At 47.3% G+C, this 15,261-nt stretch overlaps 1 long non-coding RNA gene across 1 annotated transcript; it reads right to left on the bottom strand.

Annotated features, from left to right (window-relative positions):
• Positions 1 to 3,419: 3,419 nt before the first annotated feature.
• Positions 3,420 to 14,172, bottom strand: LOC120928724. Its single transcript, XR_005747308.1, has 3 exons — positions 14,073 to 14,172; positions 6,895 to 6,962; positions 3,420 to 4,043 (listed from the first exon to the last, which is right to left on the bottom strand). It is a non-coding gene; the product is annotated as an uncharacterized LOC120928724 (long non-coding RNA).
• Positions 14,173 to 15,261: the final 1,089 nt, after the last annotated feature.

The following is a 15,261-nucleotide window of genomic DNA, read 5'->3' as shown; positions in this document are numbered from 1 at the left end:
ACAGCCTGTCCTTGTGATCTGCTGTTGAAGCCGAAGTTTGCTCTTGCAGGAGGCCGTCGATACTGCTTGGCATTAGAGGGCCCCTGCCCAGGGGAGGACTGTCGTTTAAACGCAGGCCCCTGAACCTTCTTCTTAGTTGGCAAGAGAGTACTCTTGCCGTTTGAAATGGTCTGAATGTATTTATCTAGGTCCTCTCCGAAGAGCCGTCCTCCATGGAAGGGGAACCCTACCAGGAGCTTCTTGCATGGGGGCTCAGCCTCCCAGCTTTTTAACCATAAGAGTCTTCTCATATGGATAAGGGATAACGATAAACGTGACGCTTGCTGGATAGAATCCTTGATTGCGTCTACCGTAAAACATATGGCCTTGGGGACATCCGAAAATTCTTCTGCCTGCTCGGCAGGAATAAGTTCAAGCATTTGCTTAAATTGATCCGATAAAGCTTGAGCGACTCCAATCGCAGCCACGGCTGGCTGTACTACTGCCCCTGCAGCAGTGAAGGAGTTCTTAAGTAGTGCTTCCAAGCGCTTATCAACTGGATCTTTGAAAACCTGTATGTTTTCTACAGGGCATGTTAACAACTTGTTAACACATGAGATGGCTGCGTCTACTGCAGGAGTAGCCCATCTCTTGGAAAACTTTTCTTCCATAGGATATAAGACCGAAATTTTTTTAGGTGGTAAGAAAACCTTGTCTGGCTTGTTCCAATCTTGGAACAAGACTCCCTCCAATAAAGGATGGATCGGAAACACAGCACTGCTTTGAGGCGCCCTCAGTGAGCCCAAAGCTGAAACCGTCGATACCTGGAGATCTGGTACAGGCAGGTTGAATGCCTTATGGACCAAGTCCGTCAAGCCTTGAATCCACCAGCTCTCCCTCAGGGAGACTGCCCCAGACTCCTCTGTATCCGGATCCTCGATCCCTGAACCTACTTGGTCCTTGTCCAAGAGGTCGTCCAATTCCCCAGAGGAAAGGACCTCCTCTTCCGAGGGTCCGCGCACGGGTGACGGAGACCTATTCCGCTTACTACCCCGCATAGCTGCGGCTATCATTTTTCCCATGCTTTTCTGCATCTCATTTAAAGAGGTGAGTAACACCTCCTCCGTGACCATCCTAGGATTGGGTTGACTCGCGTCAGCTCCAGCCCCAGATCCCGATGGCCCAAAGGCTCCCTGTGGGGAAAGCAGCGGCATAGCTCTGTCCGAGACCTCAGACTCTGTGGGGGAATCCCCACCTTTTGTACCCTCTGACTTGTTCTTTGATGCCATGGTACAATACCGAGGTACACCTGCTACTTATTGGTACCTGGGACTTATAAATAGTTAAATGCCCAAACACCTGTTTGGGGGATAAAAAATGTTTCCTCTACCCCAGATGACACTTTTTTTTTTTTTTTTTTTCCAAAGAAAAACTTCTTTTTTTTTTTTTTTTTTTCAAATCTAGGCAAGAAAAAACATTCTATCCCCCTGAGTAGTATTGCCAAAGAAAAGACTATGAGATGGAAAAGAAAAACAGCCTATTCCTAGGCTAAACCACAATCTTCTGAAGACTGTAGTATTCTTTCTGGCCACTGTGTGTCCTCGGCGCCCCGTGCTTCACTCCAGTCCTTCCTCCCTCAAACCATAGTATTGAATGAGCTGTGGCATCTAAGGAAGGGCCGCCCCTTCCTTAAACCACTGACCCGCCCTTCCCCCCCCAGCTAAAACGGCGCCAAATGCGCCTATAAACATGTGCACGCGCGCGCGCCCGCCGACGGGGGGGGGGGGTTTGGGAGGAAGGGCCTCTCTGTTCCTGCAGCCGCAGCCTGGAACACACGAGGAGGTCAGCGTTTTGCCTGCCTTGCAGGCATGAGGAAGAGGACTGGATAGAGCATCGCCTGGAGGCTTGCAGGTAAGCATAGCTCTCTGACACACACATACATTTGTACACAAAAAGGCCCCACTCACAGCTTTTCCAACACTACAAGGGAGGTCACATCTTATGGGGAATAATAACATATAGAGCCATCCTATCTTCATGATATGTGACTGGTTTGCCAGATGCAATGCATAACCTTAGGCATGTCCCCTGTGACCTCCCAGAAAAAACTTGCTAAGAGCCAAGTTCCGCAAGTTTTCCCCTTACTTACCTGCTCCATGCCGCAGGACTTTGCAAAGCAAGAGGCCCAATCTTCCCCCATCTCCGTGGGGATGTCTAGACCTTCAGGCCCTGGGAACCTTCTTCTTCCATGAAGGATCCACTGTCCTGGACCCATACAGCACCCTGGCAAACAGAAAACATTAGGCGCCCAAAGGTTTTCTAAGTTCTGGGCCCAGGGTCCAGCTCTCTTAAAAAGAAAGCATTATGGGCTATACCCCAAGGGTTTGGGGTCCGGTTACTGACCACTTTAGCGCTGAGGCTTTTTTGGACAGAACCGGTTAGCTCACCTAATCCCAAGGATGCGGAGGCAAGCTAAACCATGACTAACACCTAAGACACTGGCGAAAAAACTGAGGTACTCCTCCTATGGGAGGGGGTTATATAGGGAGGGGCATTTCCTGTTTGAAGATTGCCAGTGTCTACACCTGAAGGTACTCCATATAACCCCATATAGTAATGAATGCCGCTCTGTGTCCCGTGATGTAACGATAAAGAAAAGTGTTTGAAAGACTGCTGCGCAAATACCGTGTAACATTAAATATTGCAGCAATCGCTATTTTATTTCCTAGGGTCTCTGCTAAAATATTATATATATATATATATAATGTTTGGGGGTTCCAAGTAATTTTCTAGCAGAAAATACATCAAGTGTCAAAAAAAATTTAGCCTTTAAATGGTTCATTGATAAGTAGCAGCATTGTATATCTTTTCTCAAAACTTGGCAGGCTGCCCAGGAGAGAGAAGAAGTCTTCTACAAACTTCTGGCAACTTGAATTGACTTCTATTACAGAAGCTTTTTGCAAGTCGCGCTGCTGAAGTTTGAGGCTCCATTCACACCTTGGCGACAAAACGCCCGACGCTCGTGCCGCTGGAGGAGAGAATTGCCATTGATGTCTATGGAGATGGTTCACATCTCATAAACGCCATACGCCTGTCGCCTGAAAACAAGTTCCGGACCCTTTTTTTCAGGCAACATTGGCGTTCGGCCATAGACATCAATGGCAATTCTTTGTGAAAAAAAAAGTAACCTAATCGCGGCAAAATACGCCGCGTACGCGGCGTTACTTGTCGCCGAGGTGTGAATGCAGTGTAAGGCTGCATTCACACCTAGGCGTACAAAATTGCGGCGACAAATTGCAGCGTTTTGTACCGCGATTTGCGGCGACAAAACGCCGCGATTGTGAATGCAGCCTTCACCCCCTCTATGGAGATGGTTCACATCTCCTATGCCGAACGCCGCCTGAAAAAAAGGTCCGGGACTTGTTTTCAGGCGGCAGGCGTACGGCGTTCAGCGTGGAGATGTGAACCATCTCCATAGAGGGCAATGAAAAATCGTCCCTCCAGAGTCTCGGGGGCGGCTGCGGCGTTGCCCCCGAGACAGTATATATTCTCCCATCACTTTTTTGGGAATGAGCACCAGGACATATAATCACCCCAGTGGGGACACAGCTAGAAAATATAATCACCCCGGGTGGGGGCAGCTGGCAAGAATATCCGAGTGGTGATGTCCCATCCAAATCTAACAAATGTTTGGCTTTAGATACATGGTAAAGTCTGGCTTGACCTATTCGTGCATACAAAAAGTAAAATTAAAAGAATAAATATTCATATATTTTTTTTTAAAAAGTAGACGGTAATATTGCACATCCCCAGCTGGCATGGTAAGTATTTAACAGGGATGAGGGGACCGGGGTGACTTCTAAAGAGGATCTGTATGTGCTGAGTGGCTTCTTTCTCTTGAACCGGAATAGAAGGATCCAATCCCAGTGCCGGCCACAGTCCCATCCTCCGCTCTAGGCATGGATCGGTTCTCACTGGTGGCGGTGGTGGACTCTGTGGATGGGTTGTCCATATCCAACCTCCATGATACTCAGAGGAAGAGCCTTTTTCTTTTTGCAATTCACCTGTAAATATAAAAAAAAGAGAAATTTAAACAACTGCATATCAGTGGCTTATGCAGATTACTGTAACCCCCCCCCCCCCACTGGGTCATTTACAGTCTTATGACTATGGTTTTTTTCAGTCTTTTTGAGCAATTTCGGAGGCTGACATGAGTACAGTTCTACTTATAGTGATGAATAGGTTGCAGTGTGCAGGATGAAGGTGTTCAATACTGAGCTATCGCCTGCAGTACTGCTTTTCCACCACTAGCCATCAGTCTTCTTGTGGCTGTCACTCAACCCACTTCCTGTGAGCCTGGACTGTCATGGACAAACCCCTGGGGGGGGGTCTGCCGGCGCCTCCATTGCCACTCTGGGCACCCGGCCGTGACAGCTTTCGGCTTCGCGGCCGGACACGCACTGAGCATTCGCAATAGGCGCTGCGCTCTTAACCACTTCCCGACCGCCGCATGTATATGTACGTCGGCAGAATGGCACGTACAGGCACATTGGCGTACCTGTACGTTCCTGCCTGGTCGGGGGTCCAATCGGGACCCCCCCCCCTGCTACATGCGGCAGTCGGCAGTCGGATTCCCGCGGGGAGCGATCCAGGACGACGGCATGGCGTCGCGATCGCTCCCCGGAGCTGAAGAATGGGGAGAGCCGTATGTAAACACGGCTTCACTGTGGCGGCGTATCGTTCATGTGATCCCTTTTATAGGGAGACTCGATCAATGACGTCAGACCTACAGCCACACCCCCCTACAGTTGTAAACACACACTAGGTGAACACTAACTCCTACAGCGCCCCCTGTGGTTAACTCCCAAACTGCAACTGTCATTTTCAGAATAAACAATGCAATTTAAATGCATTTTTTTCTGTGAAAATGACAATGGTCCCAAAAATGTGTCAAAATTGTCCGAAGTGTCCGCCATAATGTCGCAGTCACGAAAAAAAAACGCTGATCGCCGCCATTAGTATTAAAAAAAAAAAAAAATAATTAATAAAAATGCAATAAAAATATCCCCTATTTTGTAAACTCTATAAATTTTGCGCAAACCAATCGATAAACGCTTATTGCGATGCGATTTTTTTTTACCAAAAATAGTATCGGCCTAAACTGAGGAAATTTTTTTTTATATATATATATTTTTTTGGGGGATATTTATTATAGCAAAAAGTAAAAAATATTGCATTTTTTTCAAAATTGTCGCTCTATTTTTGTTTATAGCGCAAAAAATAAAAACCGCAGAGGTGATCAAATACCACCAAAAGAAAGCTCTATTTGTGGTGAAAAAAGGACGCCAATTTTGCTTGGGAGCCACGTCGCACGACCGCGCAATTGTCTGTTAAAGCGACGCAGTGCCGAATTGTAAAAACGCCTTTGGGCATTTAGCAGCATATTGGTCCAGTCCTTAAGTGGTTAAAGTGGACAGGCGATCAGGGACCTGTAACGTGTCCCAGGAGATTGCCCAGAGGGAGGGGCCTCCTAGGTGGAAAGGAGGGGTCACCTAGGCAGAAGGAAGAAGTGGGATAGGAAGTCCCACTCCCCCTCCAAAAAAAATGACATGCCAAATGTGGCATGTAAGGGGGCGAGGAGTGCTTAAAGCAGAAGTTCCACTTTTGGGTGGAACTCTATATAAAATCAACAATTTAATCACTTGGGATCCGCACTATGGACGAAAGACATCCACAGCGCGGCTCTCAAGTGCCAAGTGGACGTCCTCTTGTTGTCATTCCCCGTGCGCGCCGATGGGGACGCGCAGCGGGGAAACAACGTGCCCGGTGCATCGCTAGAGAGCCGATGCGTGTGCCTGGCGGTCATGATTTCCGCCAGACACCGGCGATCGGCAGTGACAGCAGTGACGTGGAGCTCTGTGTGTAATGATGGGGTGTAAACACAGAGCTCCACGTGCTGTCAGGGAGAGAGGAGACCGATCTGTGTCCCTTTACATAGGGACACAGCATCGGTCACCTCCCCCAGTCAGTCCCCTCCCCCCACACAGTAAGAACACTATGAGGGAACACATTTAACCCCTTCCTCACCCCCTAGTGTTAACCCCTTCACTGCCAGTCACATTTATACAGTAATTAGTGCATATTTATAGCACTGATCGCTGTATTAATGTGAATGGTCCCAAAATTGTGTCAAACGTGTCCGATATGTCCGCCGCAATATCGCAGGCCTGACAAAAAAAAATAAAAAAAAAATCGCAGATCGCCGCCATTACTAGTAAAAAAAAATAAAAATAAAAAAAATCATAAATCTATCCCCTATTTTGTAGGTGCTATAACTTTTGCGCAAACCAATCAATAAACGCTTATTGTGATTTTTTTTTTTTTAACAAAAATATGTAGAAGAATACGTATCGCCCTAAACCGAGGGAAATTTTTATTAAAAAAAAAAAAAAATGGGATATTATTATAACAAAAAGTAAAAAATATTGTGTTTTTTTTTTTTTTCAAAATTTTCTGTCTTTTTGTTTATAGCGCAAAAAATCTAAATCGCAGAGATGATCAAATACCACCAAAAGAAAGCTCTATTTGTGGGAAAAAAATGATAAAAATATAATTTGGGTACAGTGTTGTATGACCGCGCAATTGTCATTCAAAATGCGTCAGCGCTGAAAATTGGTCTGGGCACGAAGGGGGTTTAAGTGCCCAGTAATGAAGTGGTTAAAGCAATGTTTTTGTTTATAGTGCAGAAGGGTATATTGAGTTTTTTTTTTTTTTTTTATCATCGGAAGGAAGGAGAAGCAGGGAGATCCTGGCACTGCAGGTCCTCAGGTACAGCTTCCCCTCCAGCAACAACCTGCTGCAGAGAAATATGACTACAGCAATACTATATAGAAGAAATATGAAATTCCTACTCACCCACCACAGAAGGAAGATAATCACCACAGCCAATAGTGGTGTTATGATGCCAAAAACTGAATCAGAAACTATTAAAAAAAAAAAGAAACACAATTTAAGACAAATGTTCAATAATAACATATTTAAACGGACCTGTAATATCCCTTATGTGAGCAGAATAGAGGAGAAAAAAAGAAAACAAACATAACATGAAACAATGTTACTATTCTACATCATAACACAATACCAACACTTCCTATTTTCCCTACAGTTCAGGTTATTATGCCAATGTATGGCGCTGTGCCAGGCAGTGATCTACTGTGCGGTGCTCAGAATAGGATTCCCCCCAAAAAAACAGTGGAGCCTGATGCCATTGGGGTAGATTCAGGTACATTTGCCCATTTCTTACAGAGGCGCAGCGCACCGTTTTGCCGCTGTGCCTCCGTAAATTTCCAGCGATACGCTTGATTCACGGAGCCGTAGCTCCGTAAATTGCGTGGGTGCTCCTGAAAAATGGCTGGCGTAAGAGTGGTTCATTTAAATTAGGCGCGTTCCCGCGCCGAACGTAGTGCGCATGCTCCGTCGGGAAACTTTCCCGACGTGCATTGCAGTAAATGACGTCGTAAGGACGTCATTTGCTTCAAAGTGAACGTGAATGGCGTCCAGCGCCATTCACGATTCACTTACGCAAACGACGTAATTTTTCAAAAACGCGACGCGGGAACGACGGGTATACGTAGCATTGGCTGCCCCTGCAAATAGCAGGGGCAGCCTTACGCAAAAACCGACGTATGCAAACGACGTAAACTGCGTACGCAGGGCGCGCGTACGGTTGTGAATCGGCGTTAGTATGCAATTGGCATACTCTACGCTGACCACTACGGGAACGCCACCTAGCGGCCTGCGTAAGAATGCAGCCTAAGATATGACGGCATAAGAGCCTTATGCCACGCATATCTTAGGCTGCAGTCGGCGTATCGAGGTTCCTGAATCAGGAGCAGTCGATACGCCGGCGCAAGTAAGCAATTGCGCTGCGTAACTATGGTTACGCAGACGCAATTGCTCTCTGAATCTACCCCATTGCTTAAAACCGATTGCAGACCGTTGCACGACTATTTACGTTGGCAGAATGGCACGGCTGCGCATATGGACGTACCTGTACCTTTCCTTTAAGTCCCGCCCGCCGCGAGTATGACCGCGGGTCCCGTTGACTCAATGTCTACCAGGTGCCCGCGATTGTGCCACAGAGCTGCAGAACAGGGGAGATGTCTTTGTAAACAAGGCATTTCCCTGTTCTTCTTAGTGACATGACGGAGATCTACTTCTCCCTGTGATAGGGAGCAGTGATCACTGCCGTGTCACTCATAGCCCGGCCCCCCCCCGCCCACAGTTAGAATCACTCCCTAGGACACACTTAACCCCTTTCTCGCCCCTTAGTGAATAACCCCTTACCTGCCAGTGTCATTTACACAGTAATCAGTGCATTTTTATAGCACTGATCGCTGTATGACAATGGTCCTAAAATAGCATCATTATATATATATATATATATATATATATATATATATATATATATATATATATATATATATATATATATATATATATATATATATATATATACAATTTTTTTCCCCTCGGTTTAGGCCGATATATTATACTCTACATATTTTTGGTAAAAAAAAAAAAAAACGCAATAAGCGTATATTGATTGGTTTGCTCAAAAGTTATAGCGTCTAAAAAATTGGTGAATAGATGTATGCCAATTTTTTTTTACTAGTAATGGCGGCGATCTGTGATATATATATATATATATATATATATATATATATATATATATATATATAGGCCCGGATTCACATACATCAACGCATATTTATGCCGCCGTAGTGTATCGCCTTTACGCTACGCCGACGTAGCGCAGAGAGGCAAGCACTGGATTCACAATACCAGTGCTGCCAAATCTGCGCTGGGTTTCTTAGGCGTAAGTCGTCGTAAGTGGAAGAGGGCGTGAGCCACGCAAATGAGGCGTGACCCCATGCAAATGATGGGATGAGTCTCAGACCGATACGTATAATGAACGGCGCATGCGCCGTCCCGTGGACGCAACCTAGTGCGCATGTTTAGAATCAAGTCGGAACTACTCCCTAAGATACGACGGATCACTGCCTACGACGTGAACGTAACCTACGCCCAGCCCTATTCACGTACAGCGTAAACGACAAAAGATACGACAGCTTGTGTTCCCTGGTCCATACCTTTGCATGGGTTGTGCCTCCTATATGGGGAATAACTTTACGCCGGACGTACGACTTACGCAAACCGCGTATATTAAGCGCCGGGCGCAAGTATGTTCGTGAATCGACATATCTCCCTCATTTCCATATTTGAATAGGAAATCAATGGGAGCGCCACTTACGTTCAGCGTAAATTTGCGCCCACGATACGCCGGCATAGGCAAGTTACGCCGGTCGGATGAAGCCTATTTTCAAGCGTATCTTGGTTTCAGAGTCCGGAGCATAGATACGATGGCGCATATTTGCACTTACGCGGCGTATCTCGAGATACGTAGGCGTAAGTGCTTTGTGAATCCAGGCCATATTTTTATCACAGATCGCCGCCATTATTAGTAAAAAAAAAAAAAAAGCCATACATCTTTCCACCAATTTTTTTGACGCTATACCAATCAAACGCTTATTGCGATTTTTTCATTTGTTTTATAATATATATATTTATTATTTTTTTTTGGGGGGGGGGGGGGGGTTTATTATAGCAAAAAAAAAAATGCTTTTTTTTTCTTCAAAATGTTTGCTCTTTTTTTGTTTAAAAGGCAAAAAATAAAAACCGCAGAGGTGATCAAATACCACCAAAATAAATCTCTATTTAAAAAATAAAAATAAAAAAGGAGAAGAGGACGTAAAATTTTGTTTGGGTACAATGGCGCACGACTGCGCAATTGTCAGTTAACCACTTAAGCCCCGGACCAATATGCTGGCTAAAGACCCAAGGGGTTTTTACAGTTCGGGACTGCGTCGCTTTAACAGACAATTGCGCGGTCGTGCGACGTGGCTCCCAAACAAAATTGGCGTCCTTTTTCCCCCACAAATAGAGCTTTCTTTTGGTGGTATTTGATCACCTCTGCGGTTTTTATTTTTTGCGCTATAAACAAAAATAGAGCGACAATTTAAAAAAAAAATGCAATATTTTTTACTTTTTGCTGTAATAAATATCCCCCAAAAACATATATAAAAATAAAAACATATATAAAAAAAAAAATTTTCCTCAGTTTAGGCCGATACGTATTCTTCTACCTATTTTTGGTAAAAAAAAAAAATCGCAATAATCGTTTATCGGTTGGTTTGCGCAAAATTTATAGCGTTTACAAAATAGGGGATAGTTTTTTTGCATTTTTATTTTTTTTATTTTTTTTACTAGTAATGGCGACGATCAGCGATTTTTTTCGTGACTGCGACATTATGGCGGACACTTCGGACAATTTTGACACATTTTTGGGACCATTGTCATTTTCACAGCAAAAAATGCATTTAAATTGCATTGTTTATTGTGAAAATGACAGTTGCAGTTTGGGAGTTAACCACAGGGGGCGCTGTAACATTTAGGGATCACTGTGTGTGTGTTTACTAGTGTAGGGGGGTGTGGCTGTAGGAATGACGTCATCGATCGAGTCTCCCTATAAAGGGAATGACGCGATCGATGCGCCGACACAGTGAAGCACGGGGAAGTCGTGTTTACACACGGCTCTCCCCGTTCTTCAGCTCCGGGGAGCGATCGCGACGGAGCGGCTGAAAACAAATAGCCGCGCCGTCGTCCCGGATCGCTCCCCGAGGCTTACCTACCGCCGCATGTAGCGGGGGGGTCCCGATCGGACCCCCCACCCACGTCTAGCAGAGGACGTACAGGTACGTGGATGTGCCTGTCCGTGCCATTCTGCCGACGTAAATGTACATGAGGAGGTCGGGAAGGGGTTAAAGTGACGCAGTGTCGAATCGCAAAAAGTTCTCTGGTCAGAAAGGGGGTACATTTTTTCTGGGGCTGCAGTGGTTAACCACTTGCTTAGTGGCCACTTTCACCCCCTTCCTGCCCAGGCCAATTTTCAGATTTCAGCGCCATCGCACTTTGAAATGACAATTGCGCGGTTGTGCCACACTGCACCTATATAAAATGTTACCAAACAAATTGTCGGCCAATGACGGCTGATCATAGAAGTAAAAGCCGGTTATCGGCTTTTATTCTCCTCATGCTGTCAGCGTGAAGCAAAGAAGAAAGCCATTAACCACTTAAGACCCGGACCAAAATGCAGGTAAAGGACCTGACCAGTTTTTGCGATTCGGCACTGCGTCGCTTTAACTGACAATTGCGCGGTCGTGCGACGTGGCTCCCAAACAAAATTGGCGTCCTTTTTTCCCCACAAATAGAGCTTTCTTTTGGTGGTGTTTGATCACCTCTGCGGTTTTTATTTTTTGCGCTATAAACAAAAATAGAGCGTAAATTTTGAAAAAAAATGCAATATTATTTACTTTTTGCTATAACAAATATCCCCCAATTTTTTTTTTTTTAAAAAAACGTTTTTTTTTCCCTCAGTTTAGACCTATACGTATTCTTCTACCTATTTTTGGTAAAAAATATCGATTTGGTTTGCGCAAAATTTATAGCGTTTACAACAATGGGGGATAGTTTTATTGCATTTTTTTTTAATAATAAGGAGGGAGGAGATAAGGGAATGCACATAGGTGGGGAGAGGAGAAGGGCAGGTATTGCACACAGGTGAGGAGGGAGGGAGGAGAGCAGGTACGGCACACAGGTGAGTGGGGGGAGGAGAAGGGCAGGTATGGCACACAGGTGGGGGAGGAGAAGGGCAGGTATGGCACACAGGTGAGTGGAGGAGAAGGGCAGGTATTGCACACAGGTGGGGGGAGGAGAAGGGCAGGTATTGCACACAGGTGGGGGGAGGAGAAGGGCAGGTATTGCACACAGGTGAGGGGGGGGAGAAGGGCAGGTATTGCACACAGGTGGGAGGGAGGAGAAGGGCAGGTATTGCACACAGGTGGGAGGGAGGAGAAGGGCAGGTATTGCACACAGGTGGGGGGAGGCGAAGGGCAGGTATTGCACACAGGTGGGGGAGGAGAAGGGCAGGTATTGCACACAGGTGGGGGGAGGAGAAGGGCAGGTATTGCACACAGGTGAGGGGGAGAAGGGCAGGTATTGCACACAGGTGGGGGGAGAAGGGCAGGTATTGCACACAGGTGGGGGGAGGAGAAGGGCAGGTATTGCACACAGGTGGGGGGAGGAGAAGGGCAGGTATTGCACACAGGTGAGGAGGGAGGGAGGAGAGCAGGTACGGCACACAGGTGAGTGGGGGGAGGAGAAGGGCAGGTATGGCACACAGGTGAGTGGAGGAGAAGGGCAGGTATTGCACACAGGTGGGGGGAGGAGAAGGGCAGGTATTGCACACAGGTGGGGGGGGGGAGGAGAAGGGCAGGTATTGCACACAGGTGGGGGGGGGAGAAGGGCAGGTATTGCACACAGGTGGGGGGGGAAGGAGAGCAGGTATTGCACACAGGTGGGGGGAGGAGAAGGGCGGGTATTGCACACACGTGGGGGAGGAGAAGGGCAGGTATTGCACACACGTGGGGGGAGGAGAAGGGCAGGTATTGCACACAGGTGGGGGGGAGGAGAAGGGCAGGTATGGCACACAGGTGAGTGGAGGAGAAGGGCAGGTATTGCACACAGGTGGGGGAGGAGAAGGGCAGGTATTGCACACAGGTGAGGGGGAGGGAGGAGAAGGGCAGGTATTGCACACAGGTGGGGAGAGGAGAAGGGCAGGTATTGCACACAGGTGGGGGGGGAGAAGGGCAGGTATTGCACACAGGTGGGGGGGAGAAGGGCAGGTATTGCACACAGGTGAGGGAGGAGAGCAGGTATTGCACACAGTTGAGGGGGGAGGGAGGAGAGCAGGTACTGCACACAGGTGGGGGGGAGAAGGGCAGGTATTGCACACAGGTGAGGGAGGAGAGCAGGTATTGCACACAGTTGAGGGGGGAGGGAGGAGAGCAGGTACTGCACACAGGGGGGGGGGGGGAGAAGGGCAGGTATTGCACACAGGTGAGGGAGGAGAGCAGGTATTGCACACAGTTGAGGGGGGAGGGAGGAGAGCAGGTACTGCACACAGGTGGGGGGGGAGAAGGGCAGGTATTGCACACAGGTGGGGGGAGGAGAAGGGCAGGTATTGCACACAGGTGGGGGGAGGAGAAGGGCAGGTATTGCACACAGGTGGGGGGAGGAGAAGGGCAGGTATTGCACACAGGTGGGGGGGGGGAGAAGGGCAGGTATTGCACACAGGGGGGGGGGGAGGGAGGAGAGCAGGTATTGCACACAGGTGGGGGAGGGAGGAGAGCAGGTATTGCACACAGGTGGGGGAGGGAGGAGAGCAGGTACGGCACACAGGTGAGGGGGGAGGGAGGAGAGCAGGTACGGCACACAGGTGAGTGGGGGGAGGAGAAGGGCAGGTATGGCACACAGGTGGGGGGGGGGAGAAGGGCAGGTATTGCACACAGGTGGGGGGGGGGAGAAGGGCAGGTATTGCACACAGGTGGGGGGGGAGAAGGGCAGGTATTGCACACAGGTGGGGGGGAGGAGAAGGGCAGGTATTGCACACAGGTGGGGAGAGGAGAAGGGCAGGTATTGCACACAGGTGGGGGGGAGGAGAAGGGCAGGTATGGCACACAGGTGGGGGGGGGGGAGAAGGGCAGGTATTGCACACAGGTGGGGGGGGGAGAAGGGCAGGTATTGCACACAGGTGGGGGAGGAGAAGGGCAGGTATTGCACACAGGTGGGGGGGAGGAGAAGGGCAGGTATGGCACACAGGTGGGGGGGGGGGAGAAGGGCAGGTATTGCACACAGGTGGGGGGGGAGAAGGGCAGGTATTGCACACAGGGGGGGGGGGAGAAGGGCAGGTATTGCACACAGGTGGGGGGGGGAGAAGGGCAGGCATTGCACACAGGTGGGGGGAGATCGGGGCTCGGGTTTGGTATTTGCCGGACAGTGAGATGTGTGACGTCATACACGTATGATGAGATGTCCGGTAGATCGGGGTCTCCGGTGTACATTGTCCGGACAGGACGGTCGGATGTCCCATCCCAGCTCTCCCCGGTATTACCGCCCCCCGTCTCATCACTCACCTCCTAGGAGAAGGGTGTACAGGAACTCCATGCTGCTCCGGGAGATCGCTCCGTGGATGGAGTTCAATTTGCCATCCCACGTCCCGCCTATGTTTCACTTTCAACCAATAAACAGCGGCAGATTTTCCCGCGGTTTCGTTTTGCGGCGGTCTGATGACCGTGTTGTCACTTTGTATCTTCCACCTGTCATCTTCTCCATCACATCGCACTTCTCATATCCCAATCTACAGATCACATCTCACCGACCAGAGACACCGTCATTACCGGCTACATTTCATCTCTATGTGTATACAAAGGAGCAACCCTTCTCCAGGATAAAGATATATATTTTTATAAATGATATATATGTATTTATGTATTATTATTTATTTATTTATATATATATATATTTTTATAAATGATATATGTATGTATTATTATTTATATATATTTTTTTTTTCCCATCCTGTTTATAAATAAACTCCAAATGTTTCCTTTTATATGCTCACAGGAAAACAATTGTTACCCACACAATACATACAAAGCACTTCATGATCAAAAGTATAAAAAATATGTCAGGGGGAAAAACCAGTTATGACTAAAATGCCATTAACCACTTTAGCCCCGGGCCTGTTTTTCAGAGTCGGTGTTTAGGAGACTAAAACATTTTTTTTTGCTATAAAATTACTTAAAACCCCCAAACATTATATTTATTTTTTCTAACACCCTAGAGAATAAAATGGCAGCCATTGCAATACTTTTTGTCACACCGTATTTGCGCAGCGGTCTTACAAGCGCACTTTTTTTGGAAAAAATTCACTTTTTTTAAATAAAAAAAATAAGACCACAATAAATTTGGCCCAATTTTTTTATATATTGTGAAAGATAATGTTACGCCGAGTAAAATGATACCCAACATGTCACGCTTAAAAATTGCGCCCGCTCGTGGCATGACGTCAAACGTTTACCCTTAAAAATCTCGATAGGCGACGTTTAAAAAAATTCTACAGGTTGCATTTTTTGAGTTACAGAGGAGGTCTAGGGCTAGAATTATTGCTCTCGCTCTAACGATCGCGGCGATACCTCACTTGTGTGGTTTGAACACCGTTTTCATATGCGGGCGCTACTCGCATATGCGTTCGCTTCTGTGCGCGAGCTCGTCGGGACGGGGCGCTTTAAAAAAATATATATTTTTTGGTTTTCGGATTTA

The sequence above is a fragment of the Rana temporaria genome, chromosome 2 (genome assembly GCF_905171775.1).
Source record: "Rana temporaria chromosome 2, aRanTem1.1, whole genome shotgun sequence".
NCBI classification, from domain to species: Eukaryota; Metazoa; Chordata; class Amphibia; order Anura; family Ranidae; genus Rana; species Rana temporaria.
This window is presented reverse-complemented; position numbering and strand designations above follow the sequence as displayed.